This window comes from Bos grunniens, chromosome 3 (genome assembly GCF_055505025.1).
Source record: "Bos grunniens cultivar Pamir isolate PY7600 chromosome 3, Bosgru_T2T1.0, whole genome shotgun sequence".
NCBI lineage: Eukaryota > Metazoa > Chordata > Mammalia > Artiodactyla > Bovidae > Bos > Bos grunniens.
In genome coordinates this window covers 57,949,847-57,972,343 of record NC_141167.1, presented here as the reverse complement: position 1 = coordinate 57,972,343, position 22,497 = coordinate 57,949,847, and the positions used below count along the sequence as shown (strand labels likewise).

At 36.3% G+C, this 22,497-nt stretch overlaps 1 long non-coding RNA gene across 2 annotated transcripts in view; it reads left to right on the top strand.

Annotated features, from left to right (window-relative positions):
* Positions 1–50: 50 nt before the first annotated feature.
* LOC147375670 (uncharacterized) overlaps positions 51–22,497 on the top strand; it is a 163,139-nt gene continuing 140,692 nt past the window's right edge. The window contains exons 1-2 of one of the 2 annotated variants that reach the window (XR_015161584.1): positions 51–710; positions 10,661–10,764. This is a non-coding gene — a long non-coding RNA (uncharacterized LOC147375670). The remainder of the gene's footprint in view (positions 711–10,660; positions 10,765–22,497) is intronic. The other variant, XR_015161583.1, reaches the window with a different exon arrangement.

Here is a 22,497-nt window from a genome sequence, read left to right as displayed (position 1 = left end):
CTCCTTTAGCTGATCATCAGGATTCTGCAAATAGCTGTCAGCTGGAAGAGATTTTCTCAACCAAAGTGCTAATTGCTTTAGTTGAGCATTTCACTCTGAAGTTCAGCTACTCTATTAAGTCCTGGGCTTGATCCTCAGTTTCTCCAACCCTACCAAGACAGTTGATGAGGACTTTATTGTGTGCAGTGCATATACCACCTATAACCCTTGAAGGAGATTTCATTGCCAGTTGTGCGGTAAATGAGATAGCCTCAAATCCTAACTTGTCCACTACTTTCTCAAACCACCCCTAATACCAGGTGTTACAGGTTAATTTCCCCAGAAGCACATACTGATATGGAACTTAAGATACGCAATGCTTTTCAGACACTAACACCTGTAAAGGAAAGGGAACTGTAGCAGGATTGGGCAAAGAAGCTGAGCTGAAGTATAGGCCTGACAGGGTCTTGGCAAACCTGGAAGGCAGGTCTGGAGCAAGTACACAACAGCCATAGGGCTAGCCTTTGAGCTCTGCCTTAGCCATTAACTGATAGGAGGGGCTACCTTGAAGGGGCCTGGCTTGGCTGAGGGGCACTCCGCATCTGAAGCATATAAAGAAGGAGCTGGAAGTTGGAAGCTGGAAGCTTTTTTGCTGAGTCACTGGATACTTCCAGGCAGCAGATAGTCTTTGGAAAGAAGGTCTTGGTGGCAGATCTCCAAGTTCGGCAAAGGTATGTGTCTTCTGAGTGTACATCTTGAAAGTAGAATTTCTAGGCAATAGAGTATGTGTCCTTTAACCTCAGCCCATAATGCCAAACTCTTTTCCAAAGCTTTAAGAGAATTTTTAGTTGCTTCATTTTTATGTTAACACTTGATATTGTCTGTTGTGCTCATTTTAGCTACTTTGGTGAATCTGTAACGGTGTTATAATTTGATATTAATTTGTGTTTCACTAATTATTAATGAAGTTATGCTCTTTTCATATGTTTATCAGCCACTTGGATTCTTGGTGACGTTATTGTTTAAGGATGTTATCCATTAAAAAAAAAAAAGTGATGCTTTCTGTTTGAAAAATCTTCCTTAAGAAAGCCTTTTGCTGTCCTACCATCTTGAAATTCTAGATTATCTGCTCAAAACATTTTGTTTTGCTGTAGACCAGCTGCTGCTGCTAAGTTGTTTCAGTTGTGTCTGACTCTGTGCGACCCCATAGACGGCAGCCCACCAGGCTCCCCCGTCCCTGGGATTCTCCAGGCAAGAACACTGGAGTGGGTTGCCATTTCCTTCTCCAATGCATGAAAGTGAAAAGTGAAAGGGAAGTCGCTCAGTCGTGTCAGACCCTCAGCGACCCCCAGCGACCCCATGGACTGCAGCCTTCCAGGCTCCTCTATCTATGGGATTTTCCAGGCAAGAGTACTGGAACGGGGTGCCATTGCCTTCTCTGGTAGACCAGCTACTCACATAGAATTAATTCTTGTGTATGATGTGAGGTAAGGGAAAGTTTCCAAAGATTCTTGTACATATGGAGCTGTGTTTTTTACCTCAGGATAATTAACTGAAGGAGCTATTTTTTATTTCAGGATAATTAACTGAAAAGACTATAGATAATTTCTTTACTTTTCTACAGTACAACTTCTATCATTTAGAAGGCTAGGATTTCCTATAGCAACAAATAATCCATAAGTCCTAGCAGCTGTGAACCACAAAATTTATTTGTCATTTGCTCTCATTATGGCTGGGCTCTGGCTTTGTGCTACAGCCTCCATCTGAATCATTGCTAGTCTTTGTGGTAGATCAGAGAAGGGGTGAAGCATGCACAGGCTCATAAAGCTTTTGCCCTGACATGATATTTCGATTTCATTGCCCAAAGCTAGTACATAGCAACCAGTTCAGCAATTCTGTGTGTATATATTATCTTCCTACAGGGAAGAGCCAGAATATTTTAGTGAATACTAGGGGCATTCTGTTACCAAATTTTGTTGTATGGACCCCTACTTGGGCTCTTGCCTGGCTGAAGCCCACTGACCAGGTGGGGAAGGTTCTCTCTCCTTGTTTGGGTTCCGACAGCCAATAAAGAAACTGATGCTGAGATAGAAACAACAAAAATCTATTCAATGATCAGAGAATGGAGAACTAGGAACTTAGTTTACAAATCAATTTAACGTTGAGCAGGGGTTGGGGAATTAAGGCAAGATTTTAAAGGTAAGAATAATGAGGGGAAGGAATTTGTAATGGTTTTGTGGGAAAGGTGGCATTCTTCCTGGAACTGGGGTGCCACCTCTTTTCTGCCCTTGTGTGGTCCTTTGGCATCTGGGTCGAAAGTAAGTCAAACCATCATGGTGGAATAGAAGAGATATTACTATTATAATGAGATGTAATGAGATGGTGATGACTTCCAGGGCAACGTTTGGTGCTGAATCAGCATGCACTGGTTTTCTTGTGGTTAGATTCTCTTGTTTCTGTGATGGGAACACAGCTAGAGGATACGGTTAGTTTTGTTTTTGTGCAAATTTACCAGAACGGAGCAGTAAGGGTATGGTTCTGGGGCAACAGCCTTGGTAATGCATTCTATCACACACCTTTGTTATAAAAAAGCATCTCTAGTTCAGTTCAAGTCAGTTACTCAGTTACTCAGTTCAAGTCAGTTACTCAGTCATGTCCGACTCTTTGCGGCCCCATGGACTGCATCACGCCAGGCCTCCCTATCTGTCACCAACTCCTGGAGTTCACTTAAACTCACGTCCATTGAGTCGGTGATGCCATCCAACCATCTCATCCTCTGTCGTCCCCTTCTCCTCCCACCTTCAATCCTTCCCAGCATCAGGGTCTTTTCCAATGAGTCGGTTCTTTGCATCAGGTGGCCAAAGTATTAGAGTTTCAGCTTCAGCATGAGTCCTTCCAATGAATATTCAGGACTGATTTCCTTTAGGATAGACTGGTTGGATCTCCTTGCAGTCCAAGGGACTCTCAAGAGTCTTCACCAACACCGCAGTTCAAAGCATCAATTCTTCGGTGCTCAGCTTTCTTTGTAGTCCAACTCTCACATCCGTACATGCCTACTGGAAAAACCATAGCTTTGACTAGATGGACCTTTGTTGCAAAGTAATGTCTCTGCTTTTTAATATGCTGTGAACCTTACTGCATATATATTATTTTCCATGTAATCCTTACACCACCATCACACTGTCTTAATCACCAGAACTTAGTACAGTGGGCTTCTCAACCTCGTTCTTCAAAAATGTTTTGTCTATTCTTGACCTTTTGTATTTGAATATTTTAATTTTCAGTTTCACGGAAAAAAAAGAGTTTGAATTTTGACTTGAATTTTAATGGCTCTGTGACCTTATGAAGTGAAATTATTCATTGTTCTGACTCAAGGATAAAAGGAAACATACATTCATTCATATACATAAATACAAACATATACGTTGAAAGTTATCACATTGGAAACGTATTTTGTAGTAGTATATAAAGAGGACAGTATCCAAAGTACTGGGATTTAAGTTGACATGGGATTCCATTTCTTTTGTTGATCAGGGGTTTGAGAGAAGGTTGTATGAGTTTGTCAGATAAGTGAAGAACTTGGGTTTGGCAGAATATAGCAAATTATTAATTTGAATCCAACAAATATTATCAACCTTGTACCCAAATCACTTTACAGGTGTTGTAGAAGTTTCAGAGTTGACTTCTAAACTCTAGAATGAACCTAACATCAAGTACAAAGTGATAAATACCTTGAAGAAGCAACAAATGCAGTAGTAAAAGAATAAAAGTGGTGAATATTACTTCTTGCTGTTGAAATGAAAGTAGGTATAATGGAGAAACAAGGATTTGATGAAGCCCCTGAAGTAAAATTAAGAAATGGGTGAAAGAGTATTCAAGGCTTTGTACAATAATTATGCCCATCACTGTCTCCTGTGATTACATACAGCTACTTTCAGGAGTTCTGTACTAAATAGTCTGGACATTTAAATTATGAGATTTATTCTTTATTTCAGGTGACAAGTCTGAAAAGGGGAAAGGTATAACAGCTGCATTTATTATAATGAGAACAAATTCATAAAAGGATACATAATTAGATATTTAAAATTTTGTTCACTGAATTTCAAATCACACATTCAGAGAAAACCAATTACAAGTGAATTGTGATTTAAAATTTTTTTGCAGAGCCTTTTTAATTTATTTACTTTTTGCTTTGGGAATAAATTGCAAAATCTTATATTAATAGAACATTAAGGGTAAGCTTTCTAAATGTATAAGTCAAAATTTTCTGAGTTATGTTTCCCTGAGTAACTATAGCTAACCTCTTTGTGCAAATAATAAAGCAAGAACATAACTATGATATACTGTTGTGAAAAATGAGTATAAAAGTTGATTTATTGTAATTGCATAGTAAACACATTGCATTTTTTAAGTCTGCTGTTTTTAAAGTCCTGATTTGAAATTTGAATGACTTTTTGGGAAATTTTAGAGTGTATTTTCATATGTAAATCACATTACTTAAACTACTTAAAAATCACCTGTTTATTTCAATTTCACCTCAGCAGATTGCCTGTGTTTCCAAAATTTAATATATTATTGAACATTTAAACAACTATTTGCTTATCTGAACATAACTTTAGGGAGAATAAAATCAGTATTGGCATTGGTCATAATGTAAAGCATTTGGGAAAATACTTAAGATGCAACTGTGGATAGCTGTCTTTGTAACATAGGTATTAAAAACATCTTGATTCAGAACCAGGGTTATCTATATTAAGATATCAGGTTGAATCAGTCTTTGATAAAATTTCAGATCTAGATTGCTTTGGTTTTACAGCCATGCTTTGCACAGGTATCCTGATCAATATTTTTACCAACTTAAATCACTGGATTTAATAGGAACTAGCAAAAGAGTGTGGAGAAAGCAATGGCACCCCACTCCAGTACTCCTGCCAGAAAAATCCCATGGATGGAGGAGCCTGGTAGGCTGCAGTCCATGGGGTTGCAAAGAGTCGGACATGACTGAGCGACTTTACTTTCACTTTTCACTTTCCTGCATTGGAGAAGGAAATGGCAACCCACTCCAGTGTTCTTGCCTGGAGAATCCCAGGGACGGCGGAGCCTGGTGGGCTGTCTATGGGGTCACACAGAGTCGGACACGACTGAAGTGACTTAGCAGCAGCAGCAAAAGAGTGTAGTAAATTTAGGGAAAAAATATTCTGAATAGCAAAACTTAATCTAAAGTACATGGTCTAATATGAATTATCAATAGACACATTTTTACACAGAAACACAACTTATTATTAGTACTGCAAAATATTAGTAAAGCTAGAAGCTGAGACACACAAATGTACCCATTATACTAAAAGACTTGTGATGCAATAATCTTTAGCACAAAAAAATATTTAATATTGGCTTTCTTGTCCTCTGTGTTCTTGTCTTGTTTGGTATTATTTTATTTTTAGACTCCTTTTGGTTACTTCCATTTCTACTTTTACTCTTAAATAGGATAATAAATATAGGTTTTTCATAGATGCCCTTAGGTTGAGGATGTTCTTTTTATTTGTAATTTGTTGAGAATTTAAATTATGAAAGAGTGTTACACTTTTAAAAATGCTTTTTTCTTCACCTATTGAGATAATTGAATGATTTTGTCTTTTATTCTATTAGCATGGCATATAAAATTAATTGATTTTCACATGCTAAACCAATCTTGTATCCTAGAGGTAAATTCCATGAAGTCATAGTGTATAATCTATTTTACATATTACTATATTTTGCTAAGAATATATGTTGATGACAATATTCATGAAGAATATTGATGTCTAGTTTATTCTTTGGCTGGTTTTTGGTATCAGGGCAACACTGAATTCATAGAAGAATTTGAAAAGTGTTGCTTCCTCTATTTTTTTGGAAGAGATTACAACAGTTTGATATTATTTCTTCTTTAACTATTTGACAGAATTACTTGATCAAGCCACTTGGCCCTTAGCTTTTCTTTATAGGAAGATTTATAATAATTAAATATCATTATTCTATTCAAGTTTCTTCTTGAGTCAGTTTTCATAAAGTGTACCATTGAGTTATATCTAATTCATTGAAATGGTCTAATTTTTCACATAAAGTTGTTCATGGAATTTTTTAAAATCCTTTTAATTTTTTTGAGTTGTGTTTTAAAGTCTCCTCTTTCATTGCTGGTTTTGATTTTTTTTGTTTGTTTATTTTCTTGGTCTGTCTAGCAAAAAGTATGTCAGATTTTTGGTTAAAAATTCTTGTTATTATTGATTTCCTCAATTGCCTTTGTTTTATATTTCATTGATTTGTTTATCCTTATTTTCTTCTGTTTGCTTGGTTTAATATTTTCTCCCTTTTTTACATTTTTAAAGTCAATTATTATGTCGTTGGTTTTTTTTCCCTTGATATAAATCATATAACCATATTTATTAATTTAAGGTGTATGAATCAGTGGGTTTAGCATATTCACTAAAATATGCAACTATCCCTGGTATCTAATTCCAGACCACATGAATTAGATGAAGCACCAAATGAAGCACACAAAATGAAGCTCCAGACCTAATCAGAGTCAAACCCAATTCCCTTCTCTAATTGTTCTGGAAAATCACAAGTCTACTCTCTGTGGATTTTCTTATTTAGCACATTTCATATAAATGGATTATATAGCATATGGCCTTTTGTGTCTGACTTTTTTCATTTAGCATAATATTTTCAAGGTTTGTCCATGTTGTCACTGGTATCTCTACTGAATTCCTTTGTGGGGCTGAATAATATTCCACTGTATAGACACATCAGATTTCTTTATCCATCTATCATTTGGATATTTGGGTTGTTTCTACCATTTGGCTATTGTAAATAGTGCCACTATAAATATTCATGTTAATGTTTTTGTGTAAACATATTATCAGTTCTCTTGGGTAGAGTTCCTCAGTTATATCTTAACTCTTTTGTTTAAAGTTTTGAAGAACTGAGAAACTGTTTTCATGGTAGCACATTATTGATTTTTAATCTTTCTCTTTTCTAGACATTTAAATATACCAGCTTCTAAGTACAGCTTTAATTGCATAACATAATGGATAACATGGTGTCTTTATATTTACTCAGTTTGAGAAACTTTCTAATTTCTCTTCATTTATTTCCTTGATCCCAGGGCTGTTTATAAGTGTATTAATTTCTTAGCACATGTGGATATTCCCAGTTTTTCTGCTGTTGATATCTAATGTGTTCACATTATAGTTAAAGTATATACTTTGTATGATTTTAATCCTTTAAATTTATTTGGATTTGATTTAAGCCTAACATGTTGCTTACATTGAGATGTTTATGTGTGCTCAGAAAGATATATGTTTTATTGTTTGGTAAAGTGTTCAAAAGGCAAAGGAGAAAAGGAAAGATATACCCATTTGAATGTAGAGTTCAAAAGAATAGCAAGGAGAGATGAGAAAGCCTTCCTCAGTGATCAATGCAAAGAAATAAAGGAAAACAATAGAATGGGAAAGACTAGGAGATCTCTTCAAAAAAGTTACAGATACCAAGGGGACATTTCATGCAAAGATGGGCTCAATAAAGGACAGAAATGATATGGACCTAACAGAAGCAGAATATATTAAGAAGTGGCAAGAATACACAGAAGAACTATACAAAAAAGATCTTCATGACCCAGATGACCATGATGGTGTGGTCACTCACCCCCCCAGAGCCAGATCCTGGAATGTGAAGTCAAGTGGGCCTTAAGAAGCATCACTACGAATAAAGCTAGTAGAGGTGATGGAATTCCAGTTGACCTATTTCAAATCCTCAAAGATGATGCTGTGAAAGTGCTGCACTCAATATGCCAGCAAATTTGGAAAACTCAGCAGTGGCCACAGGATTGGAAAATGTCAATTTTCACTCCAATCTCAAAGAAAGGCAATGCCAAAGAATGAGCAAACTATCGCACAATTGCCCTCATCTCACATGCTAACAAGGTAATGCTCAAAATTCTCCAAGCCAGGCTTCAACAGTATGTGAACAGAGACCTTCCAGATGTTCAAGCTAGATTTAGAAAAGGCAGAGGAACCAGAAATCAAATTGCCAGCATTCGTTGGAACATCTGAAAAGCAAGAGAGTTGCAGAAAAATATCACCTTCTGCTTTATTGACTATGCCAAAGCCTTTAACTGTGTGGGTTACAACAAACTGTGGAAAATTCTTAAAGAGATGGGAATACCAGAACACCTCACCTGCCTCTGGGGAAATCTGTATGCAGGTCAAGAAGCAACAGTTAGAGTTGGACATGGAACAGACTGGTTCCAAATAGGGAAAGGAGTTCATCAAGGCTGTATATTGTCACCCTACTTATTTATATGCAGAGTACATCATGTGACACGCTGGACTGGATGAAGCACAAACTGAAATTAAGATTGCCTGGAGACATATCAATATATGCAGATGACTACCCTTATGCAGAAAGTGTAGAAGAACTAAAGAGCCTCTTGATGAAAGTGAAAGAGGAGAGTGAAAAAATTGGCTTAAAATTCAACATTCAAAAAACTAAGGTCATGGCATCTGGTCCCATCACTTCCTGGCAAATAGATGGGGAAATAGTGGAAACAGTGGCAGACTTCATCTTTTTGAGCTCCAAAATCACTGCAGATGGTGACTGCAGCCATGGAATTAAGATGCTTGCTCCTTGGAAGCAAAGTTATGACCAATCTAGACAGCATATTAAAAAACAGAGACATTGCTTTGCTAACAAAGGTCCATCTGGTCAAAGCTATGGTTTTTCCAGTAGTCATGTATGGATGTGAGAGTTGGACTATAAAGAAAGCTGAGCGCCAAAGAATTGCTGCTTTTGAACTGTGGTGTTGGAGAAGACTCTTAAAAGTCCCTTGGACTGCAAGGAGACCCAACCAGTCTATCCTAAAGGAAATCAGGCCTGAATATTCATTGGAATATTGATGCTGAAGCTGAAACTCCAATACTTTGGCCACCTGATGCGAAGAACTGACTCATTGGAAAAGACCCTGATGCTGGGAAGGATTGAAGGCAGGAGGTGACAGAGGATGAGATGGTTGGATGGCATCACCAACTCAGTGGACATGAGTTTGAGTAAGCTCTGGGAGTTGGTGATGGACAGGGAAGACTGGGGGTCGCAAAGAGTTGGACACAACTGAGTTAACTGAACTCAAAGTGTTCAATATACATAGGTTAGGTCCTATTGATAATGTTGTTCAAGTCTTTTTATGTCTTTTACAGTTTTATTTTGAGTTGTTCTATCAGTTACTGAGAATGAGAACTGAAATCTCCATCTGTTCTTATAAATTGTCTTTCTTGAATTCAGTCAGTTTTTGCTTCATCCTTTTTGGGATTGTGTTGTGAGATGTGTGTATGTTTGTTTTATTCCTGATTAATTAATCCGTCTTTTATAAAATGTCTCATTTTGTCTCTGGAAACAACTTTGGCTTAAAATCTATATGTCTGATATTAGTATAATCACTCCAAATCTCTTGCAGTTATTGTTTGTATAATGTACCATTTTTGTTCCTTTTCTTTCAACCTATTTATGTCATTGAGTCTGAAGAGCATCTCTTGTAAATTTCATATCATTGCTTATCCTATTTTATCCAGTCTGATAATCTGTCTTTTGTTGAAGATTTAATCTATTTGTATTTATAGTAATTATTGATATAATTATGTCTCATTTGTTTTCTATATGCCAAATATATACATATATATTTTGTTCAGTTTTTACTATATTATTGTATTTTAAATAGAAATTTTCTACTGTAGTATTTAAATTTCTTTTTTGACTACTTTTGTAAACATATTTACTTTCTTGGAGGTTTCTGTAGGGGTCACAATATTAATTTTATTTTTTACATTCTGCTTTTGATTAGTACTTTTTATTTAATGAAATTTAATTCCAGTAAAACAGAAAACTTTACTCCAACACAGCTACATATTCTCTCCTTTCCTCTGTTGTCATATACATTATTTTTGTATATTTAGAGACCCAAAATACCATTTGTAAAATAGCTGTTTATATATTTTAAAACAATTAAGAAACTAGAAATTAACTACATATATATTGCATTTTATATAAACTACGTAGTTATCTTTACCAGTGTTTTTTTTTCTCTTTTTAAAATTTTATTTTATTTTTGAACTTTACAATATTGTATTAGTTTTGCCAAACATCAAAATGAATCCGCCCCAGGTATACCTGTGCTCCCCATCCTGAACCCTCCTCCCTCCTCCCTCCCCATACCCTCCCTCTGGGTCGTCCCAGTGCACCAGCCCCAAGCATCCAGTATCGTGCATCGATCCTGGACTGGCGACTCGTTTCATATATGATATTATACATGTTTCATTTACCAGTGTTTTTAAAAAACATTTTCTTTGTGTATTCATGTTACTATGTAATACTGTTTTCTTTCTGACTGAAGGAATCACTTTAATTTTTTTTTTTCATAAGGCAGGCCTACTAGCAAGTGATCCTTAGTTTTGTATGAATAACTTTATTTCAATTTCATTTTTAAAGACTAGTCTTGATTAATATGGAATTCTTAATTTACAGACGTTTTGTTTTTCTCTTCATCCATTGAATATGTCATCACAGTACTTTCTGGTCTCTTTTTTCCTAAGGCAATGTCTCTTACTGCAATTCCTTTCTGTGTGATCAATTATTTTCCCTTTTCATCTTTCAGGATTTTATTTTGTGTTTTTGACCTTAAACAGCTGGATTTCTTGTGTGTATGCATGGATCTTTTAAAATTTATCCAACCCTGAGTTTGTCGAGCTTCTTGGATATGTAAGTTTTCATTAAATATAAGAAGTTTTGGGACATAATTTTTTCAAATAGTCTTTCTGGCCCTTCTATCTCTTTCTTCTGTGACTCCCACTTTTCACATGCTGATGTGTTTGATGACCTTGCACAAGTTTTTAAGGATCTGCATTTTAAAAAATTATTTTATTTTCTGATTTTCTAATTATATCATTTCTACTAACCTATTTTCAAGTTCAATTTCGTCTGCCAGTTCTCCTATGCTCTTGTATCTCTGATTTTTTTCATTTTTATTATTCTGCTTCTCAACTGAAGACTTTCCAATTAGTTCTTATAGTTTCTACTTATATTGGCATTCTTTATTTGATGCACTATTGCCATTATGGTTTTATTTCTTTCAACATATTTATAGTACCTGCTTTGAAATCTTCTAAGTGAAGCATTCAGGCCCATTCAGAAACAATTTCTTTTGACTTATTTTTTATTTCCCAAGCATTTATCACACTTTCCTGTTTCTTTGGATGTCTCATATTTTTATTTTACTGCATTCTTGGATGCTACATATTAGCAAACCTAGATCAGATACCACCTCTTCTCAGGGATTGTTAATATTTTAATTTTTTTTTGGGGGGGGGTGTTACTTGCTTGGTTACTCTACTGGTGTAGAGTCTTTCTCTTCCTCAGACTTTGGCCACTGATGTCACTGCTCATGTTTTTATTTCTAAGCTTGACATCCTAGAGATGAATTGGCATAGTTCAGTGGTTGATATTGACCGGTCAAATAAATCTTGAGCCTGTAAATCTTCCATCATTTGCCAGTGGATTGCTGTGTGAAGTAGAGTATGCATGCCAAGTTTACAAGAGTGCCCTAGTTTTTACTTTTTTCTAGGCTGTGTCATGTCTCCTCTCTCTAGTAGGTCTCATATTTAGTCATAGATAAAAAGATAACTAGGCATCTCTCTGATGTCTCCTTAGCATGTACACATTCTTCAGTACAACTTTCCAAACCCCAAAGATATGTGAATGCATATCAAGACTCAATGTAGTTGTCTTACTTTCTGGATATAATTACTAAATTTCTGGTTAGCATGCTGGTTTGTTGCTTGACACAACAGGTGTTCAAACCTCTGACTATTGTGATACTGGTTTCCCTTGAATTGTTTCCCCTGAGATTATTATTGTTTCCGCAGCCCCTAGGGATGGACTTTGCTCCAAATCAAGACCATGCTCTCTGGCAGCAGAGGTGTTTTCACAGTTGGCCTTACTCTGGTTAAACCACTGAATTGGTGGAGCTGGAGGTGGGGCTAGGATGGGAGCAATTTCAGGCTTTAACACCACCGAGTCCATTGTTTTGTTTTGTTTTGATCTGAGTTTTAGTAGATTTTCTTGAATTAAAGCTTCCAATTTGTTGAATGCTTTTCGTTTTTTTCAGAGAATCTAAATCATTTTTCACAATTTTGTCCAGTGTCATCAATACTATTTGTGGAGATAATTGGCTGAGCTTCTCACCCCACTGTTCTGAGAGTCCTGCCTCTCTATCATTTTTATCAGAAATAGTAAAAGCATTCTCAAAAGCTCATTGCAGCTTCTGATTGTACATTACTGGACAAATTTATGTCACCTGCTTTTTCTTGGTGCAAGGAAAACTGAAGGAGGGTTAAGTAATTAACTTTGGCAGGCCCTATAGTGAAGACTGACAAGTGAGAAATGTGTATCTGCAAACAGATGTGTGGTTAGACAAACAATAATGCCTGTCATACCATTCAACTACTAATTAAGTATTCTTTCTAACACTTTTGTAGCACCATTCCAAAGGCAATTGAAAATTAATTTCTTTAAGACTCAAGTTCAAAGTTCATAAAAGTCTAGTTGTTTTGTAAAACATATAGACTATGATGTTAAACTGCATGGGTTCTAGTTTACCATGTCCTAGTATTTAACATTGGGCAGGTAACATAACCTCGGTATTCTTCAGTTTCTCCGTGTGTCAAGTGTGGGTAATAATTATTCTTTCTTCAGGAGTTGTAGTAAGGATTAAATGCCTAAAAAGCACTTTTTCCAGTATCTGGCTCACAGCTGCTATTTAACAAATATTAGCTTCCTGTGCTCAGAGGATACTTTCTAGGAAACCCACTTCAACATAAATACAGAAGTCTTCCATTCTTCCCACTGAGTATTTTCCAATGATAAAACTGGAAGAAAGAATGCTTGAGTTCTGTGTCAGCTGTGGAGTTCTCTAAGGAATGGCTCTGTAGTCTATTCCATGTAAAGAAATACATGGACTTTTATGTATGACACTGAAATTAGGCAAGTCACCAACTGATGTTGCAGCTAAGGCTCTCTTTCCTTCTGGGATTGAATCATGGAATCAATAACTATGGTTTGGGAATGGACAACCTTGTGTAAGTGCTGAAGAGATCATAGTGGATTATTTACTATTTAGACTATGAGATGAGGAAGAATAAAGTGCTGATAGAAAAATATTACATAAAATGTATTGGCATCTCTAGTTACATATGGCATACATTTCTCATGGTGATCAAATACTAAATAGATTCCTGATATTACAAAATGACAGTTCATTTATGGATAATTGGAAAGGAAATGCAAAAATAAATGAGGTCCTGTGAATATACTCAGAGTAACTAATAGTCAGAAAAATAAATCAGTATGTAGATAGATGCCATAATGCAATTTCCTTTTCAGTCAGCCAAAAGTAATTGATAAAATTAGTTATAGTGGAAATAAATGTGTTTTAAAATTAATATCCCTTGTATTCATGATGCATTAATCATTAGAGATATATGTAAATAATTATAAAAAGACTTTTAGATATAGCAAAATTTTTAGAGATGAAAAAACTACATCATTAAATGGTGCAGTTAACAAATTTATCACAAGGAACCAGAACTTTGTGATGAGTCAGGAATGGAAATAAAACTACTTCTCGTACAGCTTCCTTGAAACATGAAGCAATAGGAATCATATTCTGTTATAAATATTAGAATTACCACAGTTCTTGCCAAAATGTCCACTCACTGCTTATTAATCTCATTATTTCTCCAGAGAAGCAATGACTGACTAGGTCATTGTTGACAATATAGGCAGCGTGAATAAATTTGCTCTGTTAGGTGGTGAGGGTAGAGTGGGGGCAGGTGTAATGTGTGTGTGCTAACTAGCTATCCACCCGGTTGACAGTGAGAGTGTTTTTACAACTGGTCTCCTCTGAAATTTTGGTCACTCTTAGTGCTCTGTATCTCTTTCATTTCCCGAATTTCATTCCAGAAAATTGCTGACCACTTTTCCATTGCTTCTTTCTTACCTCATAATAGCTGAACTATAACTGCTCTGTTTCCTGATTACCTGAAACTGAGATCAGGATTGGTACCTAATAAATCCTCAAATTCCATACCAGCACTGTGTAGCCATATGGCGATTTCAGAAAAGCTAGTCAAAACCTATGAGAGGTAAAAATGTACAGACTTTTCAGCAAAATTCATTACAAGGAAAAAGTTCTTAGAAAGACACTCATCAGTTGCGTCATGTTGATGCAGTTTCATTGTATGTATATGGCAAAGGTGTAATTCTTTCTAAGACAACTTGAGTGGGAAATTGAGAAGATCCTATTCATGCTTTGGTGACCCTTCAAGGCTTAAAGGGGTTACACAGAAGCTATAAAGAACGAGCAAAGGAATGACAACTGAGGTTGAAGTTACAGATTGAAATAGGAAGAATGGAAATGATAAAGGCTGAGACAAAGAATTTTTAGATGTTAAGATAGTATTAGACTGGAAACACAAGATACGCTGCTCACGAAGAGCCTTCTTCCAAAGCACCTTGTAATGCTATTAAATTGAGTCTGGTATTAAGACTTCTGCAGGTAAAAATACTCAGGGACTGCTGCTGCTAAGTCACTTAAGTCATGTCCAACTCTGTGTGACCCCATAGATGGCAGCCCACCAGGCTCCCCCACCCCTGGGATTCTCCAGGCAAGAACACTGGAGTGGGTGCCATTGGCTTCTCCAGTGCATGAAAGTGAAAAGTGAAAGGGAAGCTGCTCAGTTGTGTCCAACTATTAGTGACCCCATGGACTCCTCCTCCATCCATGGGATTTTCCAGGCAAGAGGAATGGAGTGGGGTGCCATCGCCTTTTAAAGAATTCATTTGCAAATTTCTATTACCCTGTGAGTTCTGTGTGGGTTATATTATTTCATGATTTGAAATCTGAAATAAAGGATGGATTAAAGATTCTCTGCATATATATGTACACAGTAGGACCACAATGCCCTGTGGGCCAGCAGAATATGGTAATTGTCAGGTTCTGGAGTCTGAATTTCAGCTCTAGCACTTACTAGAGATGTGACCTCTGGGTAAGTTATTTTGTTTCTCTCTGCTTCAGTGGTCTCATCATTCATTTAGGAATAACGATAGTACATAGGGTCACCCTAGGATGTGTTTTGCTTTTTTTAGTGTGCTGACATTATAAAAGTAACCCTAACAGAGGGCTCTAATTTATTTGGTGCATGGGACACAAATTTACTACTGTCAGAAATATGAAATACGATAGATTCAATTTGGATCAAGTGTCTACAGCTAGATTAATTAACTGAGCAATGGGGTGGTCTACAAATGCATGGGATTTCTAAAATCCAATTCCATGGTTAGGATGAAGGAATATTCTTCCTAATGATTGGGGTGGTGATCTCCTTATTAGATAGACAAAATAATGAGTTTCTCCTCCAAGGCTTTGGTATGATTAATCTGAATGTTACAAAGAGATGTGTATTTCTTCTGAATGCACCAAATTCCTGATGTGAGCCTGGGCATTTGAGTGGTTTGAGTCAGTCAATAGCATCACTCATCTTTAGCCTGGAACACTCTGTATCAGACACCATATATCTCCTGCTTTGCTTATTAGAAATACAATTACAAAACGAATTTGGGAATGAAATAATCACTTTTTTCAAGTAAATCATTTTTGTATTAACACAATAGGATGATGTTTGGTATAGATCCCTGTTTACCACGACAAAATAAATTACTGTTTTTAATGAATTAAATTTGTTTAGCTTTTACTGATTCAACATAAATTATCCAATTGCCACATTTTTTCACAATGATTTTTATTAAACTACACCTCAAAGTGCATCACTATAAAACTGGCTCTATTTTCCTATAGACATCGTGTTATAATTAACAGATAAAGTATTTACCAGAAACTTATCAAAAGTACATCATGGAAGTGTATGTTATGGTTCATAAACTGCTATTTTAAAGTAATTATCTTCCCAATCATCCAGTTTTTATGAATCTGGCCTTTTTTTATCTGAACTCATTGAATATTCATGGAGAAGGCAATGGCACCCCACTCCAGTACTCTTGCCTGGAAAATCCCATGGATGGAGGAGCCTGGTAGGCTGCAGTCCATGGGGTCACAAAGAGTTGGACACAACTGAGCGACTTCCCTTTCACTTTTCACTTTCATGCATTGGAGAAGGAAATGGTAACCCACTCCAGTGTTCTTGCCTGGAGAATCCCAGGGACGGGGGAGCCTGGTGGGCTGCCGTCTATGGGGTTACAGAGTCGGACAGGATTGAAGTGACTTAAATATTCAAGACTGCAATACATATATATGTATATATGTACATATATGTATATTTACCACATTCAACTGTGGTAAATTGTATCACAATTCTGACTTAAAACCAACACATAATTGTATCACAATTCTGACTTAAAACCAACATACCATCTGTAATATAGATGTAGATTTATGTCAAAAATATAGTAATGTTTTATCTTAAATCTAATAAATTAAGGACTTCTTTGGTGGTTCAATGGTAAAGAACCCAGCCTGCCAATGCAGGAGGTGAAGGGTTCAGTCTTGGTTGGGAAGATCTCCTGGAGAAGGAAATGGCATCCCACTCCAGTATTCTTGCCCAGGAAATCCCATGGGCGAGGAGCCTGGTGGGCTACAGTCCATGGGTTGCAAACAGTTGGATATGACTTAGTGACTAAACAACAACAACTAATATAATTATTTGAATATTTGTTAGGTGATTGTAAAATGTCAAGCACTTTTCAGGAGACCTGAAATAATAAAATGGAAAACACCATTCTCGTTATTCCTGGTTCTAGAGGAGCTCAGACAAATACACAGGCAAAGGTAGAATTCAAAGACAAGATATTAGTCACAATAGAAGATATATACAGTGTATGTGTAAATGTACATGTTTCCATATATATATATAAATGCAAAATGTATACATATATACACAAAAACATACTTTTGTGGAGGTGAAGTCAGTGTCTTTGAAGAGGTTATCAGTTAAGTTTTATTTAAGTTTTTTCTTTCAATATTTGCATGCTTAATGAAGACATTTAATTACCTCACTGAGTTAAATGTCTCATAGTTTTACAACTTTGTCATTTTGTTCACAGCTTTCATGGCTCTTAGTGCTTAACAAAAAAGTCATAAAAATACTTGTTCCATCATTGGCACAAACATCTAATGAAAGAGCCAGAATATTCCTGATAGCATGGCTGATACAAAAAACAAACAAACAATACTTTTGAACCTTTGTGAGCCAAGGAATTATGAGATGAGCAGAAAGGTAAAAGGGGCACCTAAGATTGGTATTATTTTTAAAAATGATTATATAAATAGAGCAGAGAAAATGTGAATATATATGTTTATCACTAAAAGTGTTAAATTTGCAAGTAGATAATTTATAGAGAATTTTATTTCCATGGCTCACCAGAGTATAATGCCTAGATTTGGTGTAATTAGATCAAAGCATAAATGTCCATGGATGGGTCTTATAGGAGAAAATGGATTATACTTGCTAAACTATATATTGTTAAGTTATAGCAGAATAAGCTATCACTTTAAATTAGAAATGCCATATTGACAATAGCTAACTTTTGAATTGTATGCATTTTAAAAAATTATAAATTTATTATTATGAGTTCAGTAATTGAATTGTTTTGCGTAGGTGGTTTTATGCATGGATAGATACATTTCAGAGTATTGAACATGATAAATGTAAGAAGGCTGTAAGTGACTACTCAGTACTTAGGCCAGCTCTCATATGCACTTGCAGACAGTTATGTTTCCAGTTTGTCCATTTGGTATTTAAAAACATAGCATTGCCAGGAGTGATGTTGAATGAGTCTTCAACATAGTAAGAAATAATTCAATTAAGCAGGACATGGTGTGTAGATTCTAAAAAGCAATATTCAAATTAGCTAAGAGATTATCCTCTCTATACCAACGAATTTGCACCTAAAAATTGATAGTTTCATGATTCATGCTGGTAGAAAAATCTTTCTTACTACTCATTTAACATGCTTTCATTGAGTGCTTACTATATATCAGGAAGTATGTTCCTTATTGGAGATGAAAAGTCATCATTCTTATCTTTAAAGACTTTACATTTATTACAGTGGACTATATCTTTAAATGTACATTTATTGTCACCTCTCATGAATTTCTCTAGGCAGCTGGTTTTGTGGAAATTTCCTGTACCACTTTAGTGACTCTTTCTCTGACTCTTCCTGTCACTCTTTCCTCTCACACTATTGGGAAGATCTTGACAAGTATTTCTATACAAGGTTGTAGTAAACAATTAAGAATTCTCTTTTCAAGAAAAAGCTATTTGAGAGTAGATATCTCCTTTTCCCCATACTCCACTGGATGTGCGTGGGCTTTGGAAAAGGCCTGGCAGGCACTTTTAGCTCTGTCTTGGGCTAATGACTCTCTTGATCCTCCATTGGCAGTGGTCCCACCTCCAGCAGCTTGGGCTGAAATTGTTTTATTTTCTTTGAAAGAACAGAGGCCTCCCAGCAACCTGCTTGGCATACTCTCTGTTCAGTGTGCACACATAGAAGGAATTCACTCTTAATTTTGTCAGGGAGAGAGGAACTGATTCACATCATGTGCATCAGCCTATTATTTCCTTCTCTGTATAACTTTGGTTTTTTGCTTAGAGAGTAGTTCTCCCATTGGGTCTTCCAATGGCCCCACTCATCTTTCAGATCATATTAACAGCATATAACCCCCTGTTATATTAAATCTCTAGTTTTCTAAACCTCTAGCAACAAATAAACTTGCAGAGTAATGTGTCAAACTTTGGTGAGCACAAGAATGGTTTGGTGAGCTTGTTAAAGTCCCAAGTCCTAAGTTCTCTCTGACAGAGACTGGGGATTTGCTATATAGGGGATAAATTGGATTTTTACCGCTCTCCCAGGTCATGCTTATCCATGGACCACACCTTTAGCTGGAGAATTTATTGTAATTATGTTATACAGACATACCTTAGAGATATTGCAGGTTTTGCTTCAATAAGATTAATATGATAATTTAGCACATGAAATTTTTGGTTTCTCAGTGCATACAAAAGTTACATTTATATTGTAGTCTATTAAGTGTGCAATAGTAGTGTGTCTAAAAATAATGTACATACCTTAATTAAAAACTTTATTGCTACAAATACTATTGCTTATGCCTTTAGCAAATCACAGTAGGAATATCAAAGACCACCATTACAAATGTAATAATGAAAAGTTTGAAATATTCCAAGAATTGCTAAAATGTGTCATGAATATGAAGTTTATCCATAAATGCTGTTATGAATACTGTTGGAAAAATGCTGACAATTGGCTTGTTCAATGCAGAGTTGCCCCCAACCTTCAATCTATGGAAAACACAGTATCTGGGAAGCACAATAAAGTGAAGCATGATAAAATAAGGTGGTAGAAATATTGAGTGGGTCCCAAAGAGAGAGGATCAATTTAACCTAATGCTTTCAGAAAGCAGTAAAAAAAGAGCAACTCCTTGAGCAAAGTCATGAACAATGATGAGCAGTTTTTCAGACACATAATATAGAAAGGTGGACATGTCTAGGAGAGGGGATTTCCAGGAGGTGAAGCTGGGTAAACATGAATATGAGAGAATATGGGAAAAGAAAATGAAAAGTTTGAGTGGCTGGAGGGTAGAGCATATGGGAATAAAGATGTAGGGAAGAATGGGAGAAGATAGGGCCAGAGCAGAAGGCAAGAGCCAGGTCATAAATGATGTTCTATTATAATGTAAATAGTCCTTTAGGTAATAATGTATAAGGTATAATTTAAATAGCTCTCTAGGTAATATTACATAGGTAATATGTAAATAATAATATAATAGGATAGGCATTACATTTTAGAAAGATTATTTGGCAGTAGTATACAAGATAAATCAAAGTGGTCCAAGACTGGATGCAAAAGAACACTTAGAAGAAAATGATTATAGTAATCCAGGTTGTGATAATGATAATGAGGAATTGAGCTAGGGTAGTAAGCAGTGGAGAGTGAAAACTGGATAAGAAAATTATGAAGGTGATTAATTAGATGCAGAGAGTTTGGTATAGAGTGTCTCCTTGGTCCTAAAGAATATTAGAATAATTGAATGACAAGATAATAATTGTAGGAGAAATAACAGGCTTGATGGCAAGCAGAGAGGGGAAGCTAAGTTGATGAGTTTGTTTTGGAGATGAAGAGTCTGTGTTTCCTGGGCCTATACAGGTCTAGACCTCAGTAGTCTGACTTTGAGATAAAATTTTGGAGTTATCACATAATTATCATATAACTGTCTTTGGAAAAATGGAATTAAATGAGAATCTTATGAGAGCATGCAGAATATATTGAGTTCTTAGGAGAGGAAATCTAAGGCACATTAATAAAGAATGTGCTGAGAAAGAGAATCTTACCATGGATATTGAGAAGGTTTAAAAAGATAAAAGGAGAACTAAGTCAGTAATGTCTCTAAGCCAAAGAAAGGGAAGCTCAGAAATGCAAATGGCTCAGACACCAAATACAATGGATATTGAGAGGAATCTGTTGGCTTTGGCAATTAGGAGATCATCGGTGCCTGGGGAGAGATCTTTCAGGGAAGAGATGAATAGTGAAACCTTATTTGAATAATTAAAAACTTAATAAAGGGTGAGGAATTTGTCATAGAGTACAATCTTTTTCTCTAGGATGGAGCTGGATTTCTTCCCAAGCAAAGAAAGAAAGGGTGTCTTTCATTGATTTAATGATACCTTGACTCAGCACAATAACCTATGAATTGATACCTGTAGATACCCAAGCTTAGGGACCAATCGGAGGTCAATGAAAGGACACCATGAGACTGATGTAGGAGGTTCACAGGAAGAACTAAATCATGAAGGAGGGAGGGGAGGGCTGTCAGAGAGAGAGGAACCCCTAGTAAGCAGTGACTACTTCTCAAGTCATTCCAAACATGTGACTAAAAATATGTGATCAAAGCTTCTGAGAAGCCTGTCTCAGAAGCCTGACTTTGCAACCAAAACTTGGCAATTAGTATTTGAAAACCACATTAATTGTCTAAAACCACTCACAGGCACTTTGACATTTATTATACATAGGAGAATACACAACCTTGATTTGAACCAAATGAAGGGGAAACAATAGACATTTGCAATAATTTCAATCAAGTTTCTCCAAACATCAGAGTACTGAGTGATACTACCAAGTCCAGTAAATAATCTCTTGAGTAATAGTTCAGTGCATTAAAAAAAAATCACATTCTGATTTTATATGCATGTACAGGTTTCCTCTGTGAAGAGAGCAGTGTTCTTAAGTGTTTAAAATGGCTTTACTTCACTATTCTATCTTAGAATATGTAAACTAAGTTCTTATAGTTTTTAAAGAATTACCCTTTATGAAATGGATATGGAAATAACTTCAGAAAGTGCCTTAATGTTGAATGCAGCTCTGAGAAATGAGTAATGCCAAATCCTTCGAAGGAAATAAAGACCCAGTGAGAAAAGTAGAGTGAAAAAAAGTATTATATCCTTATTGGGGAATATTATATCCTTATTGAGGAATATTATATCCTTTTGAGGATAATTATTATATATTTGTTTTTGTTCTTTAGTCTCTTAAGTTGTGTCCAACTCTGCAACTCCATGGACTGCAGCCCACCAGGCTCCTCTGTCCATGGGATTCTCTAGGCAAGAATACAGGAGTGGGGTGCCATTTCCTTCTCCAGGGAATCTTGTTGACCCAGGGATAGAAACCATATCTCCTGCATTGGCAGGCAGATTCTTTACTGCTGAGCCACCAGAGAAACCCCTATTATATCTTTATTGAGGGAGAAGAAGGATACAGGGAAAATTGCTTAACTAGCCTTAATGGCCTAGTCAACAATTCATTACCTCCCTTGGAGAAGGCAATGGCACCCCACTCCAGTACTCTTGCTTGGAAAATCCCATGGACGGAGGAGCCCGGTAGGCTGCAGTCCATGGGGTCGCTAAGAGTCGGACTCGACTGAGAGACTTCACTTTCACTTTTCACTTTCATGCATTGGAGAAGGAAATGGCAACCCACTCCAGTGTTCTTGCCTGGAGAATCCCAGGGACGGGGGAGCCTGTGGGCTGCTGTCTATGGGGTAGCACAGAGTCGGACACGACTGAAGTGACTTAAGCAAAGCTTCCCCACAGCAACATCTCAAACTGGGTTCTTCACATTACTAGTAGTCTTACAAGTGGTAATAGATGTTTCTTATAAAAAGAAGCTGCTACCAAATATAACCCCTACTGGGGCTGCAGTAACAAAGTACCACAAACAAGGTGACATAAACAACACAAGTTTACTTTCTTATAGTTCTAGTTGCTAAAAGTCTAAGCTCAAGTGTTGGCAAGGTCGGCTCCTGCTGAGGCCATTTTCCTTGTCTTGTAGATGACTGCCTTCTCCTTTTAT